The sequence below is a fragment of the Heloderma suspectum genome, chromosome 12 (genome assembly GCF_057233095.1).
Source record: "Heloderma suspectum isolate Gila_16-S chromosome 12, 16-S_ref, whole genome shotgun sequence".
In the NCBI taxonomy this organism is placed as follows: Eukaryota; Metazoa; Chordata; class Lepidosauria; order Squamata; family Helodermatidae; genus Heloderma; species Heloderma suspectum.
Window position 1 is genome coordinate 35,075,010 of NC_139469.1, and position 22,608 is coordinate 35,097,617.

A 22,608-nucleotide genomic window follows, 5' to 3' on the forward strand; every position below is an offset into this window, starting at 1 on the left:
GATGCTACAGACAGCCTCCTTTTGGGGGCTGGGAATCGTGCACCAGAAGTGAGTCAATGATCCCGTTGCACCCAATATAGCAGACATGTCATCCCTGATGCTGATGGGAAGGAGGCCAGGCCTGAGTAGTGAGTCATACCAAATTGCAGCAGGGAGCTGCTGCATCTGTGGGTGGGCCCCTTAGAAAATGGCTTTTTTCCTCGCAAGACAGTTCAGGTGTATCTCAGCAGTTTCTCAAGGACAGCCATTGAGCACCCTCTTCTGCTGCTGCCAAATATGTGTCCTTGGGGGAGGGGAGCTCCAGCTCTTGCTGGAGGAGGATGACGCTGTTAAGGCAGGAGGGCCATGTAGAAACTTCAGGCTCAGAGGCAATCTGCCACAGAATGCCAGTTGCCGAGGAACAACAGCAGGGGGAAGGACGTGGCCTTGTGTGCTTGCCTGGTAGGCCACAGTTGGAAGTATGAAGATAGACTACAGCAGGGGTGTCAGACCCCTGGCCCGTGGGCAAGTCCGGCCCATGGGTTTTCCCATGCCTGTCCTTCCCCAGGTGCTGCCTCCTCTATGGCCCAGCTGGGGAAAAGCCATGGCTGGGTCCTCAGCCAGTGCTTCAGCCTAAGACCATGTGATATCACAGGCTGAGGCCATGCCCACTGACTTCATTTGGCCCACAGATGTTGTGAGATGACCCCTTTAGGTCCTAGTATTATGAGAGAGGGAGAAAAAAGTCTCCCTATCCACATTCTCCACACCATGCATAATTTTCTAGATCTCTGTCATGTCTCTTATCCACCTTTTTTCCAAGCTAAACAATCCCAGCTGTTGTAACCTTTCATAGGGGAGATGCTTCAGGCCCTTGATCATTTTAGTTGCCCTTTCCTGCACTTTTCCCAGCTCTGCAATATTTTTTTTTAGGTGTGGTGACCAGAACTGGACACAGTATTCCAAGTGTGGTTGCACCGTAGATTTGTATAGGAGCAGTATGATACTGGCAATTTTATTCTCAATTCCTTTTCTAATTATGCCTCACATGGAGTTTGCCTTTTTTTTTTTTTTACAGTGGCCCCACACTGGGTTGACATCTTCATTGAGCTGGCCACCACAACCCCCAGATCTCCTTCCTGGTTGGTCACCACTAGCTCAGATCCCATCAAGCTATACTTGAAGTTGGGATTTTTTGCCCCAACATGCATCACTTTACACTTGCCTACATTGAACCACGTTTGCCATTTGGGTGCCCACTCTCCCAGTTTGGAGAGATCCTTTTGGAGCTCCTCACAGTCCCTTTTTGCTTTAACCACCCTGAATAATTTGGTGTCACTCGCAAACTTGGCCACTTCACTGCTCACTCCGAACTCCAGATAATTTATTAACAGGTTGAAAAGCATTGGTCCTAATACAGATCCCTATGGGACCCCACTATTCACTTCCCTCCCTTGGGAGAATTTACCATTTATTCCTACTTTCTGCTTTCTGTTCTTTAACCAGTTACTGATCCATAAGAGGACCTCTCCTCTTATTCCATGATTGCGGAGTTTGCGCAGGAGTCTTGTTCAGGCTAGATGGATCTTTGGGTGTTTTCTGAAGTGCCAAATTGGGGTCTGAGTCAAAGGGGGGCAGTGCATACCTCTAGTACAGGGTATCTTCAGCTGTGTCTCTGGGTGAAAAGTGTTTCCTGCAGAGAGAAAATCACTCTTGGGGAGGCTGCTACTGTGCAATTTCCAACAACATGGAGCAAAGTGTCTTTGGCCCACGTCTGTGTCCAGTATGGTGAGGCAGAATGGTGAAAGTGTTGGGGCATATTTACATAATCCAACTTGCCTGCTGTAGGTTGAGTGGACATGGTATGTGCCAAAGCAATTAGGCCTGGACAGACTGCCTTCTCCCATATCAGCCTGCCCAAGTTCTAAGATCTTCAGGAGAGGCCCTTCTTTTGAAACCACCATCTTTAGAGGCCACCTGAGAGAAGGCCTTTTCAGTGGCTGCTCCCAGGCTGAGGCTGGGTTTGCTCCCTCTGATTTCCGACCAGCAGGCAAAGACCACTTTATTTAAGAAGGTTTTAGCCTGTAAGTGGGTCTGGTGGGCTGTTTTAAATAATATTTTTTCTGTAATTGCTACATTTTTATTGTATTGTTTTAATAAATTTTAATTGGTTCTGTAAGCCACCTTGAGTGCCATTTTTTGGTAGAAAGGTGGGGTACAAATCAAATAAATAAGCAGTTGCACTGAATGGATGTAGCGTAAGAAGCTCGCATTGCTCCCACAGTTATCACAAGGGTATGTATATGTGTGTGTCCACACATGTATGTGCCCATGGGTAGCGCTAAACTATCATGCTGCTTTGGACATGAATTTTGTTTATCCAGTGGCTCCTGTTGGGCCATGCCTTACTGATGCATTGGATAATCCCACCCATTTGATTTATTCCTTTGGGGAAAGACCGAGGTGGTGAAATGTGGAGCCAGCCATGTTGTTCTCATGTGCTGTGAATTATTGGAGCATGTGCAAAGAAGCTAGCTCTCATGAGCAGTTCATGTACAGGACAATTACAGCAGTGCTGGCATCTCTATTATTAAAAAGCAGCTTGTCCATTTGGCTTTGGGTCTGATCTTTTTTTCTTTCTTATCCTTTCTTTATAGAGGCTAACACTTGCCACTTTCCATCTGCAATCTGGCCTTCACTGTCTATCCTTTCAGTTCAAAATTTTACAGGAAGTTGGTCTTCCACTACCATTGTTTTTGAAGTGATATTTTGCAAAGGGTTTGCATGCTGATAAACCTTTTTTATTTTAACAGCCCAGCTGCTGCCAAATTCTTCAGACTTTTATCTGTGCTAGAATTTGGCTTGCACATTCTCAATTTACTCCTTGCTTTTTAATCTCCTTACCTCAGGCATGCAGCACTAGTTTTGGGTGGGGGCTGGATGACACCCTCCCTAGCCTCTCACAGGCCATGTGACATCAGGTGGACATGGCCATGCCCATGTGATCTCATTTCCTCCCTGGGGTGGATCTTCCACACCAGCGCTTGGGCCAGTTAGGGAAGCCCCGTGCGCAGGAAAGCTAAGCCAGACTAGTCCTTGTCGCTCCTCCTTGACGTGCGTACTGAGGTTGTGAACTCATAAGAGCTCCTTACCTTGGTGCCCACACATCAGCACCTGTTCCAGCAGCCAGTCATTAATTGGAATTGGTAACAGGTTTGGAATGTGGCAACCAGAGGCTGCCAACACGAGGAGTATTCAGGTGTGTTGTGTGGTGTGAGGTATGCAATAGCAGACCAGCAAAATCTTCTGAACATACAACGCTGCCTTCTGCTGAATTAGCCCAGTGGTCCACCTGGCCAAGTAGTGTCTACAACAATAAGCAGTAGCCCACCAAGCCCTCTGCCTGATCCAGGTCTTTTCCAGCCCTGCTGAGATGCTTTTCTAGCTAGCTGCAACACATATGCTCTAGGCCCCTTCCCATAAGAATGGATGGGGCCCAACCAAAGGCCTCTCTAGTCCACGGTGGCCAGCCAGAGGCCTCTGGGAAGCCCACACGCAAGACATGAGGGCAGCAGTGTCCTACCAGTCTGGCTGGCTGCATGTGATGGTAGCTGCTGCCCCTGCTATAGGCACCGATTCTGCTGTTGGTTCCGAGTTCCTTATTCAGTATGGAGGTTCAGATGTAGCCGGAACTGGGAAGTCAACAGCTTTGCTGTTTGTTGGCCCACCCACAAAATAAGTCTGTGCCACTGGGAACGCTTACTTTCTCCATCCAGGTCTGGGCGGGGAGAGTTCTGCAATTGTCAAAGCTGAGAAAGATTCACACACACACACCCCCAACAGACACTTTGCCCAGCCAGCTCTGTGATGCAGGCCAGGCCAGCCTACTCACCTAGGTTCAATTTCAGGGAGGCTGTTTTCCCATTAACTGATCTGGCATTTAGGAGCGAGACTTTTAGACCCAAAGTATTGCCACCAAGGCAAGTAGGTACCTATTGGTTGTGAGAGTAACTGGAAGAAGGAGTGACCCTGAAGACCTCCTTTCCATGGAAGAGCCTGGCCATCTCCCAACGCAATTCTGTCCCAGTAGCCACGTGCCCCATTAGGCAGTTTGGAATATTTCTTCCTGAACATGGTGCCTGGGACAAAAGGGTGAACCAACCACCCCTCTACCCATTAGCCTCCCTGCCTGAGCTAGCCAAGGTGGGGTCTTGGGGGTGGGTGGTGGAGTCTCCTGAATTGGTTGTGCTTGGGGACTTTGACATTTATGCCCATGCCCCCTGTTGGGTGTGACTCAGGATTTCATGGCTGCCATGGTAACTGGGATCTGTCCCATGGGGTTTCTGGCCACTCATTCAGCTGGGCACATTCTTATGCCAGATGAGACAATGGTGACTTGGGAATAAGGGAACCTGAAATACATCCTTTGTCACAGACAGATCATAATACATGTTAGTGTGCAGAGCCATTCAGCCCCCAGTTTCCTGGATTGTGAAGTGACTCATTTCCAATGTCTTAGTAGCTTAAGGTTTGAGAGGTCGCTTTGCATTGAAATCCAGCATTAGATACCCAAAGCTGTTGGCTGGGAGATGTCATTTGCTGTTCTTGAAGTTTGGGGGTTCTGCAGCGCTAGGCAAAGGCAAACTGGAATTTTGGTTGCCATGGCAAAGTATGGAAGCCTCGGTGTGTGCCAGCTTTGGCTTCTGAGCCACCTATTGCAAATTAATCCTGACAGCTTTTGTCTGAGAGTCCCCCTTTACGCTCTGCTGAAGCCGATAGCATAATTTGCTGTGTGCTTCCCTGGGAAATTCTCTTCCACCTTCCCCATGTGGCCATCTGCAACGTCCAAGAGGACTGGGGTTTTCTGTGGCTTTCCTTGCAAAACTACTGAATAGAATTCTTGAGTTTCAGGGACTCTCCAGCTGTTCTGATGTATTTGGAGCACATCTGCTGCATCAAGCATTCCCTGAACTGTGCTGCCCATAAGCCCGCCCCTATGCTGCTGCTAAGTAGCCTCTTGCAGAATGCGCTGCTGCTCCTCATAAATCTCTCTCGCTGCTGCTTTTTTGCTGGGAGTCCCCATACTTATCAGTTACTAAAATAGCGACACTGCAGAGAGCAGCATCCCCAGCAAAGCCCTGCTGCCTGCAAGCCAAAAATTACATAATTCCTAGAAAAACAGCAGCAACCCTTGTGGCATCTTAAAGACTAACAAATTATTATGCGTACGCTCTCAAGGACTAGAGTCCACTTTATGAGGTGCTTGCAGTGTTATCGTCAGTGAGCATGGAAAAAATGCATATGATGCAGGGTGGGGGGTGAATTGTGAGGTCAGCTGGAAATGAAATGCAAAAAGTGGAGATTGCGACAATTACCTTAAAGCTTAAATGTATGTAAAGCTGTTATAGTGACCATTCACAAAGCAGTGCTGATAAGACAAACATCCTGTCAATGGCAAGGTAATGAATGCCTGTAGTGGGACAGGAACCCATTATCTCAATTCAGGCCACAGGTGATAGCACCAAACTACTTAATAAGATTGTCCCTTAGAAGTTCCTTTGTTCAAGAATGGCCATTTTAAGGTCAGTAACAGTGTCCTAGGAGGCTGAATATCACCAATGCAGGGGTAGGGAATTGTTTCAGGGTGGCAGGGGGGGCAGATGACCCCCCCCATGGGCCCCAGGCATGCCAGATGACACCAGGTGGGAAGGCCATGTCCCCAGCATCACCTGGTCCCTGGCCGAAGTGCCCGTGAGCTCCCCAGTCAGCACTTTGGTCAAGGACCCAGTGTCCAGGTGTTCCCAGTTGGGGAAAGCCCGCATGGAGCACAGCCAGGTCCCCAACTGGGGGGCCAGCTGGAGGAGCGCTCCAGCCGGTGTTTTGTTCGAAGCCGCTTCCCTGGCCCTGCTCCCACCCGCAGTAGGGAGGCTGCAGGGTGAGTGAAGCATGGGCTGGGATGCTCCCCCCCACCCCCCGCCGTGCCACTTGGAAGGGTGAGCAGCTCACTCGGGAGAAACCTGGTGGTCTCTCCAGTCACTGGAAGTAGCTGCAGCGCCATAATCCCAGTGATTCTGCTGTGAAACAAGGTGCATGCGGACCTGTGCCTAGTTTCCCAGCACAATGGGGCTCCCCACAGCCTGTCAAAGAGCTGTTTGCACGTGGGAGCCCTATTCTGCAGAGAAACTGGGAGCACGGTCCCTGCGCACCCTCTTTCTCTGCAGGCACAGGGATTCTGCTGCGAAAGCAGGAGCCTGTGGGCCGCCCCTGGCTTGTTTCCCAGCAGAAGCACTGAGGGCAGCAAGGGCAACCAAGGATGCAGCACCAGTGGCAGACCATGTGTTGCCCACTCCTGCTGTCAACCCTGATTACACCAAAGAGAATAGCAAAAACAGAGGCAAGGATATGGGAAACGAGGCGAGGGAGGGAACTAGCTAAGGATTCCTGGAAAGGGTTGAAGAGGTGCTAAAATGTTTGCGCTGCACACAAGACCTTTGGTAACAGCTTCCCAAGGCTCCCCATTCCCTGCTTGACTACTACCGTTGGACCCAACCACACACAGAGGACATAGACAGCAAGGTCCCTAAAATGGAGGGCTGCACTGTCTGTGGAATCTGGCCTTGGGCACAATCATACGGTCCCTGCAAGGGAGTCCCAAGGGCCCTGGGGTATTGCAGACCTCCTTCTCTGGGTGACATGGGGGGGGTCTTCCCCCTGAGGCCTCTTTGTTGCGGTGGTGGAAACCTCTGTTGCTGTCCCATTGGTATTTCTCTAGTAGAGATCTTGTCTGGGAGCAGATTGAGGGAGGCCTTTGATGCACAAACCCAAAGCCCCCCCATTCCCTCAGCATGCCACCATCATGGCAGGAAAAATACAACCACCCTGGAGCTGGTGTGTTTATTTTCCTCCAGCTGCTCCCCCTTCCATCCTGGGCAGCTTGAGCCCAGCAGGGCTTTGGCAGTGGTGGCTCCTTCACAGCAGATTCTCCCTTCCCCACCCCTGTAGGACTGGTCTTTTTCATAAATAAAGCAAAGCATGATCTGCTAGGAAATTCTTCCATACGAGGAATGGGAGCTGCAAAAGAGAGCCTGGGACCTTGTGAAGCAAAGCATGTGCTCTGTCGTCCACGGGTTTCCTATCAAATTCTGAGACAATCCAAATTCCCTTAAATCCCACCCCTCCCTGGAGATGTTTTCCATGTTTTTGTGCACATTGTCTATGGGCAAATGGCCAGATGCTAACAACATTCTTTTGGAAATTTCCATCTGTATTTATGTACCTCTGTAAAAACCAATTGGTTTCATAATAACATCTGTAAATGTTCATAGGACTCATATAAAACCTGCCTACCTGCTACTTGATATATTTCTGAGTGTTCTCACTCAACAATGGTTGCGTAATCTTCAGAGTGTTGGTCCTGGACCAGCCAATTACTGTGCCTGCAGTCACTGTGCAGGAAGATAAGGCGATGTCAGCTGAGTTCTGCATTCTTTATTGCCTTTTAAAGCAAACTCTTTAAAGGGAATATGTCAGCTATTATGCTAATGTTGGAGTTTGGAATTCAGACTGCATGCCTGAAGAAGAGAAGATGTTCACAAGAATGTAAGGGGCATGGGTGCACAGGTGGAAGGATAGTATCCCTCCCTAGACACAGTGTTCAGGCTTTCAACTGTCCACGTAAACATATCTGCCAACTACCTACACATAGTAGAGGATTCTACAAAATGTTCTGGGCGCCCGCTGCAGAGTGTCACATGCGGTGCTGCCCAGGCCTCTTGGGTCTCACTGGGGCCCCACATGAGCAGAGCACACCCCTCAAGGCACCCTTAATGCTCCGTTGGGACCACACATTGCAGGGAAACCTTGGTCCTGGTGGGCCAGCTGCCTTCCAGGGGAGCTTGTTCAGTGCTTACCTGAATGTCTCATGGGGGAATCCCTGCTAAGGAGTCCTAGAGTTCCTGCACACACACTGCTGTAGGTGAAAACCATTATCTTTGGTCCATCCTCTGCAAGAAGGGTGAACAACCATTGTTACCCTCCGTTCTGTTATACTTTGAATGAGTTGGACGTTTTCATAGTATCCCTGTCCTTAATCTTCTTTTCTGGAGGCTGAATGCTGCCTTGGGTTGCCTTCAAGCAGCATAATCAACAACACTCTAGACATGCTCAGGGCTTGTTCCCTGTCCTCATTAGATCTGCCTTCTAGAACATCAGAGAAGCCCTGCTGGATCAGACCAAAGGCCAATCTAGCCCAGATTCCTGTTCGCACCATGGACAACCAGATTAATTCAGTAATTAATTACACTTCTATACTGCCCTCTGGGTTCACAACCAGATGTCTCTGGGAAGCCCACAAGCAGGACATGAGCAGAGCAGGTTCCTCCCGCCCATGTTCCCTAGCCACTGGTACTGTGAAGCACCCTGCCTCTGATACAATGGGAGGAAGCATCCAGCCATCATGACTAGCAGCCATTGATAGACTAATCATCCATGAAACCTTGATATTCCAAAAGCCTTCCCCAACTTGGCACCCTCCACTCATTGCCATCCTGGCTGGGGATGATGGAGGTTGTAGGCAACACATGAAGGTGCCAGATTGGGGAAGGCTGTTCTAAAACCTTGATATTCCTTGCAACTCTCCAAACCCTTTTCAACTTTATCAGCATCTTTTCCTGAACTGTGAGGCCCAGAACTGAACATGGGACTCCAAATGAGTCCTGTCCAGCGTTGTGTAGAGCTGTAACCTTAGTAACCAGGCTGCTGTAGAACCTAAAATGGCAACAGCAGCATTTCAAGGGTGTTTCTCCAACCGTGCTCTGAACAGTATCTAAATTTCCTGTGTGTGAGTGAGAGAGAGAGAGAGGGAGAGAATGAAAGAATGAATCAAAAGAACCACATTGATTAGTCGTTTTAAAAAATGGTCCTTTGTAGCTTTTTCTTTCTAACACATTGGAAGTGAAAGGTGCTCTTGACATTGCTTGTGAAAACTCCCACAAGAGTAATCTACATCTGTCACGTTTGGGAACTGGAACTTCTAAGAAGCCCCAGAGGTAGGAAATCAAACCATGCCCATGGGGGAATGAAAATGGTCTCATGCCAAAAGCTTATAAAGTCCCCAGGGAAAACTTAAGTTCATCTGTAAGTCTATCTCATTCCAAACAATGATACTAAAACTCGTCTCCTCACCCCAGAGGGAACAGTACCTCACAAAGGAGCAGCTGCAGACCTGTTCCCGAGAGGGCTGGGCAACCACCATGGTGCTGTCGGCAGCACGAAGCAAAATCCTAATTAAGCCATCCCCGTTAACTGATGTCTTGGTGACATCCGGTTTGCTTCTTATTCCACATTCTGTGCCGGAGAGGAGTCATCGATAGTCTTACAACCTGTTGGCGGCTGCTTGTGAACGGCTTCCATACAGAGATAAGTTCTTCATCAGGTAAACGGCTCGTGAGATGGACTCCGCAAGCTGCTGCTTGGACCCCACCCAAAGGGGGCTTGAGTGGGCTGCCCTGCTAGGCCAGGATGCCACTGGGAGACAACATGGGAAGGGGAGGTGAGAAAGCTGGTGCTCCGAAGGAAGAGAAGAGGCTGGCGAGAGCAAAGGGCAGGAAAAAGGGCAGCAGCTCACAAGGAGTCTGGAGGGAGGAGTGAGTCAAGATAGGGCAACAAGAGGCCAAGTGAAGGAGGCCAGGAGAGCAGCCAGGAACTACGGGAAGGAGGTAAGGGGCAGCAGCCGAGGGGAGGACATTTTGTGCCCTTGCTGACCCTGAGGGCTTGTGACTGGTGCAGGTGCTTTGAAGCCTGGAGCTTTTTCTCAGGCTTGGGGAGGAGCACAAGCACCTGCCAAACCTCCCTACCTGTGAAAGCACCACCTGGTGATTTCTGCACGTCCAGCTGCTGTTACAAAAGCAGGGCCATTTTTCGGGAGAGCTGGCAGCCTCCCCTAGAGCAAAGGCCGCCTTACCAAGGCTGGCTTTACAGGCTGCCGACGGCGGCTGCCAGGCCGTGGGAAGGTCGGTCCCCCCCCGATGGTGGGTTCCCATGCGTAGCTGAGGCAAGAGCTCACGACTGGGTGAAAAACCTATTGTAGGGCAACCATGTTTCTTTTGAGGGCAAACAGTCCCGCTAGATTTATATATTTATTCATTGTTTTGTTTATATCTTTGTTTGTTATATTTGTATCCCACCTTTCCCTAAGGAACCCAAGGTGGTTCACGTGATCCTCCTCCTGTCTATTTTATCATCACAACAACCCTGAGAGGTAGGTTAGGCTGAGAGTCGGTCACTGGCACAGCGCCACCCAATGAGCTTCATGGCTGAGTGGGGACTTGAACCCAGATCTGCCCCATCCCAGTCCAACACTCTTAACTGCTACACCACCCTGGCCCATGTGTCGCCACTTCTCCATTGTTCTTTTATATATATCTGCCTTTCCTTCAAGGAGCTCCAGGTAGCATGCATGGTTCTCCCCCTCCCATATTATACTCACAACTGCCTTGTGGGGTAGGATAGGCTGAGAAATAGTGGCTGGCCCAAAGTCATCCTGTCCGCTTCATGGCTGAGTAGGGGTTCAGTCCAGGGTTTCCCCAGTCCAACACAGTAACCACTGCACCACACCAACTCCTCACACTACTTTTAGGGCTCCCACATGGCAAAGGTAATGTTAGAAGGGGGCTGAGGTGCCAGTCCACATGTGGCAGTAGCGCTCTGGGTTGAACCACTTGAGACTCCAAGCATCACTGTCATGTTTTTGAATGCACCCCTAAACTATAAACTTCCCTGCATGTACTAAACCACACCAGAGGGAAAGGTTGAATGCATCCCTCTCCTTGATGCGCTAGTTTTCTTCCTACCTGGAAGTCCCTGCCATAACGGAGCGTTTATAAAGGTTCACCACCACCCCAGCCTGAAGTGGATTTGTTCACTCTGCCACCTGTGGGCTCCACCACCTCATTCTCCTTCATGGTAGACCAGGCCATACAGAATGGCTCCACATGATGACGAACATGTCAGCCCAAAGCTCGTAGTGTTGCAAATAGCTAGCTGGGCTAACAAAAGGCTCAGCACGGGGACGCTTGGACACCTCCGTTGCATCATGCAGCCTGTGCGACGGTTTGTGCTGAGACAAGCAAGTGGAAATTTCCTTCTGTCTCTGGAGCCTTGTGAAAACATCATAAAAACATCTGCAGGAATCTTTACCTTCAGCCAACAGAGGAAAACAGCCCCAATAAACAAGGCCTCTTAATTATCCAACACAGAAATAAAGCCGGATGAAGGATTGCCCAAGCCGCTGAGGTACAAAGCAGCTCAGGTTCCGGACAAATGGTCCTGTTCTTGTCCCATCCCAAGGGGCTGCCTCAAACAGCTGCGTCCCTGCCTTGCCCAGTCCATGTTGTAATGGCACTGCTGTGTCATGGGCCGCCCTGCACTCCACCTCCCCACGGGCCCTTGACATCCTTCATCGCTCTGCCCAGTGAAATCAACCAGCATCATGCTCAGGACAGGTAACCAGCATAGCCAACCGTTTGGAAGTCATTGCCACAGGACAGTGTGACAGCTGGTTTTTCAAACTAAGAACAAAAGAATTGCCTTGCAGGATGAGAGCATCCTGTCAGCCGGGTGGTTCTGTGAAGCCCACAAGCTGGGCGTGAAGGCAATGGGCAGCCTTCTCCCCATGTCTGAACCCTGCCTCTGGCATTCCAAAGGGACTGACTCTGCCTGTGTTGGTTCCATGTAGCTATTCCCGATTGTCCTCTATAAATGGCTCTAATTCATTTTTGAGTTCCCATCACGTTCTGTGGCGATGGTGGTGGCGGTGGACTTTACAGTTGTGCGTTGTGGACTAGAGTCATGGGGGATTGGTGTGCCTGTGACCGTGAGCCGTGGTGGCCAAGATGGGGACCTTCCTGTCTGGAGGGAGTCTAAGGCGAACACCAGCTGGTGGCACCGCCTTCGTGCCTAGCCGGCTCCAGGGGCTCCAGCAAATCCTCCCAACACCACACGGGCAGAGGCGAGGGGGCGCTTGTGCGTCCCGCTCTTCTCCGTTGGTTGAAGCCCCCATGAGCGACTAGAGTCAGTGACCCGGAGGACAGACCCCTTGCTTCCACACCAGGGCCCTGGGAGCTCTGCTGCAGCTCGGCTTCTCCACAACTTGACATAATGCTGGATTTAAAAAAAAAAATTAATTCAAAGTTGTTTTTAGTTACGTTTGTATATATTGTCCATATGTTTTATGTAAATGGATTTTAAACTTTGGATATTTTAATGTTTTAACTTTTGTAAACCACCCAGAGAGCTTCGGCTATGGGGCGGTATAGAAATATAATAATCAATAAAATCAATCAATCAATAAATGGGAATGAAGTAGGTATGTGCAGTCTCTAGCACTTCAGAACTTGACTGGCCAAGCAGTCCATAATAAGGTCTGTATGGGACTGGCTGGCCTGAAGGGGTTCGCAGTGTATAATTCTTTCCCATTTTCTAACAATTTGGGAAAAGGCTGCTGGCTTGAAAGTAGGAGGATCCACAAGCGTGCTGCGAACCCACACGGTCCCTTTGCCAGTGTGGAGCACTTTGCCTTCAGACGGGGGGGCAGTGGTGGTGCAGGGACTGAACATCAAGAACTCAGCCCGACTGTTGGTGAATTCCAATAGTGTCTGAGCTGACTGCCAGCAACAGCCCAAGGTCTTGGGCAGGGTACTTCCTTGCCCAGCCTTGCAATCTCAGATCCCCTTTTAACCTGGGGCTTCTGTGTGCAAAGCATATGCTGCTTTATTTATTTTATTTATTTACAATACTTATATACCGCTCCGGATCTGGAACAGATTTTGGAGCAGTGAACACAAAAGATAAAACAGTAAAAGAATAAAAGATTAAAACACCACATTAAATCATACTTTTAAAAAACAGAATGCCAATAGAAACCGTGACTGGTCAGTTAAGGAATGCCTCCTGGAACAGTGGAGTTTTCAGGAGGTGCCGGAAACAACGCAGTGTTGGTGCCTGCCTGACCTCCAGGGGCAGGGAGTTCCAAAGAAAGGGGGCCACCACACTGAAGGCTCTTCTCTTGGTGGAGTCCAGTTGGGCCATAGGTCCATGTGGAACCACCAGGAGCAGGCCTTCCGATGACCACAGTGACTGGGCAGGTTGGTAAGGGAGAAGGCACTCTCTCAGGTTTCCTGGTCCCAAGTTGTTTAGGGCTTTGTATATTAGTACTGAAACCTTAAACCTGGCCCGGTAGCGAATAGGCAGCCAGTGCAGTTCCCTCAGCAAAGGAGTTGCATGCTGAAAAGGGGCAGCCCCCGACAACGGCCAAGCTGCTGTGTTCTGCACCAGCTCCAGGTTCTGGGCCAGCCTTAAGGGCAGCCCCACATAGAGTGTGTTGCACTAATCCAGTCTTAGGTTCCTAGCTCCTGTGCCACTGTGGCCAAGCTATCCCTGTCCAGGAGAGGCCGTAGTTGGCGAACCAGCCGAAGCTGGTAAAAGGTACTCCAAGCTGCCATGGACACTTGGGCCTCCAACGACAGTGCTGGATCTAGGAGTACCCCCAAACTACAGACCTGATCTTTCAGAGGGAGTGCAACGTCATCCAGAACAGGCAATGAGCCTATCTCCCGGACTCGGGAACCACGCATCCACAGGGCTTCCATCTTGCCAGGATTCAGCTTCAGTTTATTGGCCCTCATCCAGCCCATCACTGAGTTCAGGCACTGGTCCAGGACTTGCACAGCCTCTCCTGATCCAGATGTCACAGGGAGACAGAGCTGTGTGTCATCAGCATACTAATGGTACTTGGCTGCAAATCCCCTAATGGCCACTCCCAGCAGCTTCACATAGATGTTAAACAGCACTGGGGGCAAGGTGGTGCCCTGCGGAACCCCGTAGCTCAACTGCCAGGGGCTGAGGAACTGTCGCCCAATGTTACTCTCTGAAATCGGCCCCTCAGGTAGGGCCGGAAGCACTGTCACACGGCACCTCCGATGGCCATCCCAGGGCGTCAGTCCAGGAGGATACCATGGCCAATGGCATCAAACGCCAATGAGAGATGGAGCAGAATTAACAGGGCTGTGCTCCCGCTGCCCCTCTCTCTCCTTTAGCACTGACCACTGGCAGCAGCAGGGCAGCAGGGAGCACAGACTTTTAGATAGCCCTGTATGCAGGAAAATGGGTCCTCACCCACCCTTTCTTGCCAGTTACAATCCGATCACATCCCAAGTACATTCCCAAGTGGCTGCTCTTGGGACCCATATTTGCATAAAATGTGTGTGTGTGTGTGTGTGTGTGTGTGTATGCGCACACATTTAGAAATAATTACTAGAATTTTTTAAAATTGCACAGAAGGCAAAGCCAGCCAATAAATTTTTAAGCTAAATCACCTCAATTAAAGTAAATTCTTCAATTAATTTGCACTCTTGACAATGAATTTCAATCTCTACCTCTCCCTTCCCCACTTCTCTCTCTTTCTGTCCTGGAGGAAAATTGCCCCCATCTCCTGCAGTTAAGCTTAGAAGAAAAGCCAATGGAAGCCCCCCCCCCCGCCCAGTGCAAGCTAACTTGCTATGGGGGGGGCATGTTCCAGCATGGGGGTAGGGAGGGTTAACCCTTTCCTCCCCAGCTGTAACCTCCCCCAACCCCCACAATCACACTCTGCAGGGTCATTAAGCTAAGAAATAAATCTTCCATTGGCCCCAATGGACTCTCAGGGCTCAGGGGGGCTGATTTCCCCTTGGGGCACCAAGCGCCCAGGCCTAGCAGTGCCCCTGCTGAGCAACAATTCAGCACATTCCAAGGCGCAGTCGTGAAATGGCTGGTTTGGGGGTGAATTATGCCAAGGTGCCAATTATGTAGGAAAAACTATTTTTTGTCAGGGGCTGATTTTATAGCTTGAGAAATCAGCAGACTGAATTGGGAAGTTGGGTACATGGCATGCCCTGCTACTGTCACACAGGAGTTCTACACAGCTTTGCTTCAGATGCCTCTTCTTTCCAAACAATTGTTGTTGTTGTTCAGTCGCTCCGTCGTGTCCGGCTCTTCATGACCCCATGGACCACAGCACGCCAGGCCTTCCTGTCCTCCGCTCTCTCCCGGAGTGTGCTCAAGTCCATATCCATTGCATCGGTGATGCTATCCAGCAATCTCGTCCTCTGCTGTCCCCTTCTCCTTTTGCTCTCAATCTTTCCCAGCATCAGGGTCTTTTCCAGGGAGTTTTCCCTTCGCATTAGGTGGCCAAAATATTTGAGCTTCAGCTTCAGTATCTGTCCTTCCAATGAGCGGTCAGGGTTGATTTCCTTTAAGATGGACTGATTTGACCTCCTCGCAGTCCAGGGGACTCGTAAGAGTCTTCTCCAGCACCACAGTTCGAAAGCATCAATTCTTCGGCACTCAGCCTTCCTTACAGTCCAGCTCTCACAGCCATACACCATTGGATGGCAGCTCCTCCCTTGCACCCCAGGATTGGACATTTTTCTTGATCAGTACATTCCCACAGTTACAGCAATTGCTGTGGACTTTGTTCATACTGAATGAGAAATACTAGTTTTGGACCAGAGAAGTTATGAACATGTTCTAAGAGCTCCACCTGCTTAAGATTTATGGGCCAGCAAAGGACTGAGCAAATCGTAGTAATAGGGCCTTCTCAGGGGTGCCTCCTGCCCAATTATGGAATGCTCTCCCCACTGAGGCCCACCTGGTGCCAACACAGTCATTTTTGGGGGCCCAGGTCAAGACTCTCTACTCCCAGGTATTTAATGGCATATGATGGGGCATTTATATCAGATGTCTTAACAGGTCTAGCATCTTATTGAAATTGTTTTTAGCTGTTTAGACTGTTTTAAATTTTGTATGTTAAACACTTTTATACAATGTTTTTATTATCTTCTATCTGTGTATCTACTTTTTGTGAATTGCTGTGAACCACCCAGAGAGCTTTGGCTATTGGGCTATAGAAATGAAATTGTTGTTGTTGTCGTTGTTGTTGTTGTTAATAGTTGGTTGATCATTTTATGTCCATGCTGTGGCTGAAACGTACTCAAAATTTCTTTGAGCAGTTCTGAAAGATAGTCACCGGGTTTGCTTGCCTCTTTTTCACTAGTCAAGTGCATCCAATTTGACCAGGGCCCCATCTACACTGGGCTTTTTATGTAACCATGTAAGGTGTCTGGTCGGGGACCTTTTTCACCCCCTTTCTTTCTTTCTTTCTTTCTTTCTTTCTTTAAGTTTTCTAATACCCAGCCAAAGGCTTCCTGTGCCTTGGAGCCAGACCATTCAAACCTTGCTAGCTTTACCTTTCATATGGTGGCAATTCCCTTGGTTTGCTCAATATTGAAGATAAACTCTGCTATTCAAAATGCATAACAATAAAGGCAAAGCTGGTAGAAATCCATTTCCAGTTTTACAAAAGCCTAGAGGAAAAGAGAGAAGGGGACGGCAGAGGATGAGATGGCTAGATAGCATCACCGATGCAATGAATATGAACTTGAGCACGTTCCGGGAGAGAGCGGAGGACAGGAAGGCCTGGCGTGCTATGGTCCACGGGGTCACGAAGAGTCGGACACGACTGAACGACTGAACAACAACAAGAGGAAAAGAGCAGAGGCAAAATTAATTAGAGAAAGACTTGTCAATCCTGTGTAAGGTTCACCAGTTTGTTCAAGACAAGGATCAAAAAGGCCTGTTGCCAAACCCATTGCTTTGAATTTGGTTATCATGTATTGCTGAGAGCCAAGTGACTGGCTAGAGAGCCAGAACCTGAGACTAGTGCAAAGGGTTCAGCAGCAGCATGAAATCACTTCCTAAGTTGAAGGACAGACCTCACTGACATACTGAGAACATACAAATCCTTTGGCTTAGGAGGTATCCATCTGAAAGTTCTTAAAGAACTAAAAAATGAAATAGCTGATTTTCTAAGAAAAATATTAAATATGTCCCTAAGATCAGTGTCTGATCCAGGGAAGATCCAGGAAATCACAGGCTGGTGAGCTTAACATTGCTTCCAGGTAAATTAGTGGAAAGCATGATTAAAGATAAAAATTATCAAGCATATAGAAGGATAGGTCTTGCTGAAAAAGGATCATCATGGCTTCTATTGTTTACATTATATATTTTTGTGGCATGGAATATGGTTGCTCTAGACACAAGCAACTGATCTTCTTTGGTAAGAATGCTCTGCTTTTTATTGCTGTTGGGGCATTTGAATAACAAATTAGTGTTTTATTGTGGTATGGGCACTTGTTGGAAATTAATAGCAGACAGTTCTTTATCTCTCTACATGCTTTAGGATGCAGGAGGGAATGGTCGCGCTTTCCTTCCCTTTTTCTGCATCTAGAATCTAGATACTAACTGCAGGATGAGGGATATAGAATTTGCATAGTTAAGATTCACTGGTAAATAGAATCTTTATTAGCTTACATCTATTTGCTTATTTTAGTAAGCAACATTACCCAAGGTTTTTGTAACTCTGTGCATTTTTGTTTTGCAGATTCCATATAGAAAATCCAATTGTATGAAATGATTCTTGTAATAAGGGCTATAATTGCTGTTTACATATTTTCTTCCCACTGACGAAGACCAGTCAGGTCAAAACATGTTTGGGTTATGGATATTACATATTAGTATACCCTTTTTTTTTTTAAACTAGCATTGTTACTATGTATGTGTAAAAACCATTGGACTGCTAATTAATTGTTGTTGTTTTTTAAATTAAATTTTGTATGATATATTAGCTATTGTATTAAAACTTGCAATATTGTTGCTATATATTTCTATTCTCCAAATTTTCCTTACACCTATTTTGTTTCACTGATTTGAGTGTAGCTAAAGATAGAACCATTTTTGGAAATTGATGTGGACAGGGTGCTCCAGTAGACATTATTTTCTTGGATTTCTAAAGGCTTTTGACAAAGTCCCTTACCAAATACTTCTGAGCAAACGTCCAAACCATGAGATGAGGAGAGGCCCTCTTCTGGATAGGCAACTGGTTAAAGAAGAGAAAGCAGAGAGTAAGGCAGCTTATTCTACGGAGAGTAGCTTACTCTCCTATGTTCCTAGTAGGAATAAATGGTCAGTTTTTGCAATGGATGGAACTAAACAGTGAGGTCCTCTAAGGATCTGTGTTGGGAGTGGTGCTTCTAAATTTGCTGTTTTCAAACTGCCCTTGAACTAACGCAAATGTAGGGGAATTTGCAAGACTTCTTAGAATCAAATAATGACCAGCTATCTACCTGGAAAAAAAGCTTTTTAGTTGTGATGGATATATTTTGAAACAATCCAGTGTCATCTTTTAGTTAATATTGCTGCTTAGGATGTTATAATCCTGGTTTAGTAATGTTATTAGATAATATGATGGCAATAATAAGTGTGGATCTTTGTCTTTGTTATGAACCAGCTTCATTCTATGTTTCAGGCATTTTATCCTCTCTCAAACATTAAGGGCACGATCCTATGGACTGCGCCCCTCGCTGCTCAGATTCCTATGCCCTGCTGGGCTGAAGCCGGTAGGATGGGAGGAGTGGTGGAGGTGATTTTTGCCTCCCAATCTTCTGATCTCCTTTATTTTTGCTAGATGGGCTTTTCTGCCTGTCTAGCATGGGTGCTTTGGAGGGGGAGGGAAGAGACTTGAGGAGACACAGGAGAACTCATATCCTGGCCTCTCTGGCTTCCTCCCCTCCCCGCCCACCAGAATGCCCCCTTTCCTGCCTCTCCAAGGTCAATTTTCCAACCTCAGAGAGGCAGCTGGGCAGATCTCCGACTCCCCTTCCGACGTTGGAGCGCTGTCTTTGACCTCGGAAGGGATTTTCTCAGCCATGCTATTGTCCCTGGGATGCTCAGCCAGCCAGGGGCCATATGATTGTTCTCTAAACTGTTGTGCTGGCTGGGGAATGCTGGGAGTTGTAGGACTTTTGTTCTGTCTAAATGTGCATAGTATTGTGCCTTCTCCCTTACCAACCTGCCCAGTCACTGAGGTCATAGTATTGTGCCCTAAATATTTGGTAAAATCCATTGGCGATTCAGCTATGCCTGGAGATTTATTTTGTATTTCTATTGGTGCATTCGGCCCAGTTTTGCATTCTTTTGTATGCCTGGTGATCATTAAATAAAATATCCAGTAAAATACAGATCCTGTATCCTGTATTTTTACTGGATCTGACTAATCTGTAAAGAGTTTTATAAAGGATACAAAACTTTCCAAATATGCTGACTTATTTACAAACATTAGTTTCTGTTTTTCTAACAGTGCATCTTCTAAGGCTTATTACGTGAGATCTACCAGACTGATTGTATGTATGTATGTATGTACTTATTTTTCGACCTTTGAATACTGCTCCACATCTAAACAGATTCTAGAGTGGTGAACAACAACAGATAAAATTAACAACAGATAAAAAGAAGAATGAAACATATTAAAATTATCCTTTAAAAAACAGAGTGCCAATCAAACTGTGGCTGGTTAACCAAGGAAGGCTTCCTGGAAAAGAGCTGTTTTCAGGAGGTGCCAAAAGCAACACAACGTTGGTGCTTGCCTGACCTCCAGAGGCAGGGAGCTCCATAGGAAGGGAGCCACGCATGGAAGGCTCTTCTCCAGGTGGACTCCAGTCTGGCCATAGGTCCATGTGGAACCACCAGGAGCAGGCCCTCCGATGACCTCAGTGACTGGGCAGGTGGGTAAGGGAGAAGGCGCTCTCTCAGGTATCCTGGTCCCAAGTTGTTTAGGGCTCATTTTTGTTTTAAACTGACGCTCATCCCATCCAGAACAGGTGTAGTGGAGCTCAGGTTCCTAGAAATGTAATTAGATCTAAACAACAGGGCAAGATAAACACATGTTTATAAAATAAAGGAAAGGGTAAGTACAGAATTCAGATAATAAAGAAACACATATAACAATGATGCCAGAATAAGCAAGTGCTTCCAGTATTTAAATAAATACAGTTTCAACAAGCAGTAACACTTATACCAGAGTGAGTCTGTTGCAGTTCTGTCTCCCCCCACCCTCCACATCTGGAGGGGTCCCTTCAGAAACACAACACAACGACAATGGAACCCATTCCCAGGGAGGCGGTGGGCTCTCCCACACTGGAGGCATCCAAGACGAGGCTGGACAGCTGTCTGTCGGGGATGCTCTGACCTGGATTCCTGCACTGAGCAGGGGGTTGGACTCGATGGCCTTGTGGGCCCCTTACAACCCTACTCTTCTATGCTTCTAACCCTAAGAGTCGCCCCTTCTGCTTCAGCCAGGCCTGAGGCACAGCACAGATCTTTGGTTCTCTCAGGAACGGTTAGCAGTGACTGTACCCGCTCTTTTTTTCCGTCAGATCTTTTACTCTCAGTCTTCTGCTGTCTTGGGTGCGTATTCTTGACTCCTCCATCTGTTTTCTTCTTTGTCTCATGAAGAATTTCTTCAGCTTCCCTCTCTGTCAGCCATGATTCCCCACTCCAGCTCTTCCTTCTCCCCCCTCCACATCAACTGCCAACCTTCTTTTTCCATTACCTGCCCCCTGCTGTCCCTTTCTGATCATTTTAGCTCCTTCTACAGAGGTAAGCTCCCTAATTTCCAGACCCGGGAACTTTTCACCCACAGTGCCTCTGTGTCACAAGGGGAACGCATCATTTCCTGCAAAACAGTGCCCCCAATGCCCAGTCCACACAGCTGGTCCAGCAGAATCCTGTTTAAAGTATTTGATGCCACTCCTCAGCCAGAAGGGCTCCTGGAGCGACTTGTCGGTTAAGCAAGGTGGTCCCCGCGCACAGGCTCAGTCTGAAATGGCATGACAGACAAGGGGGAAAGGGCGGGTGGGGAAGAGGGAAAAGTGATTCTTTCAGCAGAGCTGGTGGGGTGGTCCTGCTTCCCCGCTCCTCTCCACCTCCTGGAACGGCTGCTGAGGGTGGCAGCTGAGGGAGGAAGAGCTGGGGCAGCTCTTGTGCAGGGGAGAGCTACATAGCACACAGAGAGCCACTGTAGGTCTGAGGCAAGGTGAGCCTCTTTGTGATGTCGCTCTGCATGGCCGTTCTGAGGCCCGGCCACGCAGCGGCCAAGGTGCAGCAGGCCATGGGCAAGTGCCGTTCCCCTGGGCCCCCAGCAGCTGCCTGAGGCTGCTGAGCGGTGCTGGCGCCAGGCTTGAGCAGCCGTCTCTGCCAGGGTTCTTCCCGCTCGGCTGTAATAGGAGACTCCACATGGGCGGCTCCAGCTATCCAATATTGGCAGAAGAGGCAGGCCAAGAAATCTCATTTGGCCATGAGCCAGGCAGCAGCAGGGAAGGCCAGCCTGCTCCCCACCCATGAAATGAGGAGGTCGTGAAGGCCTCCTTCAGATGGCACTTTTGTCTGGAGATCCTGGCTGGCTGGCTGTCCTGGAGCACTGTCTCACCGATGGTAGAGCCACAGGCAATGTCCCACACACACACCCCATTCCAGCTCACGGGAGGAGGGTGGGGCGTTACATTCCTTCAGAATTCTTCTTCGCTTAAAAGAAAAACCCTGTGTAGGACTTGCTACCTTCATTGCAGGCATAAGGGCCTGGGGCTTCATCGCATAAGAGCAAAATCCTATGTATGTTTAGACAGAAAAAGTCCCGCAACTCCCAGCATTCTCCAGCCAGCATGGCTGGCTGGGGAATGCTGGGAGTTGTAGGACTGTTTTTCTCTCTAAACGTGCATAGGATTGTGCCATAAGTGTTCTTGAAATCCCTCCTGTAAGTCCAGGGAGCTGGCCTAAGGGTGATGAATTGGTATCTTTTAAGCAATGGTTTCCAGTACTTCAATCTGAGCCTGCTTGAAGGCTGTAAAATGCATCAGGGGCGGTGTTCACAGTCATCCTGTGTGTTTGACCGTCTTCATCTGGGCATGCATGCCTATCTGGTCTGTGGCGATGCGTCTGAGCCGGCTCTCCTCCAGACGCCCAATGCCAAAATTAATAATAATAATAATAATAATAATAATAATATTAGTATTTCTTTTATCATGTCTCACTGTTAAGCAGTGGCATTAGACATGTGGATGCTGCTGTGATTTCTTTGTTGCTGTTTTTATTAGTTGGATCCAGACTTGCCTTTCTGCAAACAGAAGGGATCCTTCTCTTCATAGAGGGGACCTGAGATCCAGCAGAGGCTCCCCACTGGAAGAAAGGGGGAAAGCAGCAGGTTTCTTCCCAATTCCTCCTTCCTCCTGCAGCCCCTCCCACACTGTCCCGGAGGGGTCCCCAACTCTCCAAAGCAGATTTTTTGGGAGGTACATGGGGCTCAGGGGGAAGGAAGAATGATCAGCCTAATTGCCTCCCCACCTCCTCCTGTGAGCAGAGTTATGCCCATGAGAAGTCTTGCTTCAACCTATTATGCTATTTTCATTGTAATTAATTATGAAATTGTTTAGATTTTATTGTTGCATTTTTTAATTGTTTGCCCTGGGAACCCTTTGGCTGAAAGTGTGGGGTAGAAATGTATTAAATAAGCACACAAACCAATATTTGTTTTATTTATTTAACCATGAGAATACACTTATTTAACTGAGTACTAAAACCTCAGCACTTTGGAAACAGAGCACTATGCCATTTCCATATCTTAGGAACTGCACGTATTTGAAACCTTATACTATCCATGTTACCTTTGCAGTTCATGTCTTTTGATTAAGTAAACATTTGATTATT

The 22,608-nt window shown here is 48.2% G+C and overlaps 1 protein-coding gene across 3 annotated transcripts in view; it reads left to right on the forward strand.

Moving 5' to 3' along the window:
• The window catches only part of AQP8 (aquaporin 8), a 51,211-nt gene that overhangs the window by 5,144 nt on the left and 23,459 nt on the right, over positions 1-22,608 (forward strand). Inside the window, exons 1-2 of one of the 3 annotated variants that reach the window (XM_084819077.1) lie at positions 7,330-9,412; positions 17,864-17,972. The exons of the other annotated variants lie outside the window; for them this stretch is intronic. The gene's annotated coding sequence lies outside the window, so the exon portion shown is untranslated. Of the gene's footprint in view, positions 1-7,329; positions 9,413-17,863; positions 17,973-22,608 lie in introns of those variants that run through there. 3 annotated transcript variants of the gene reach the window in all.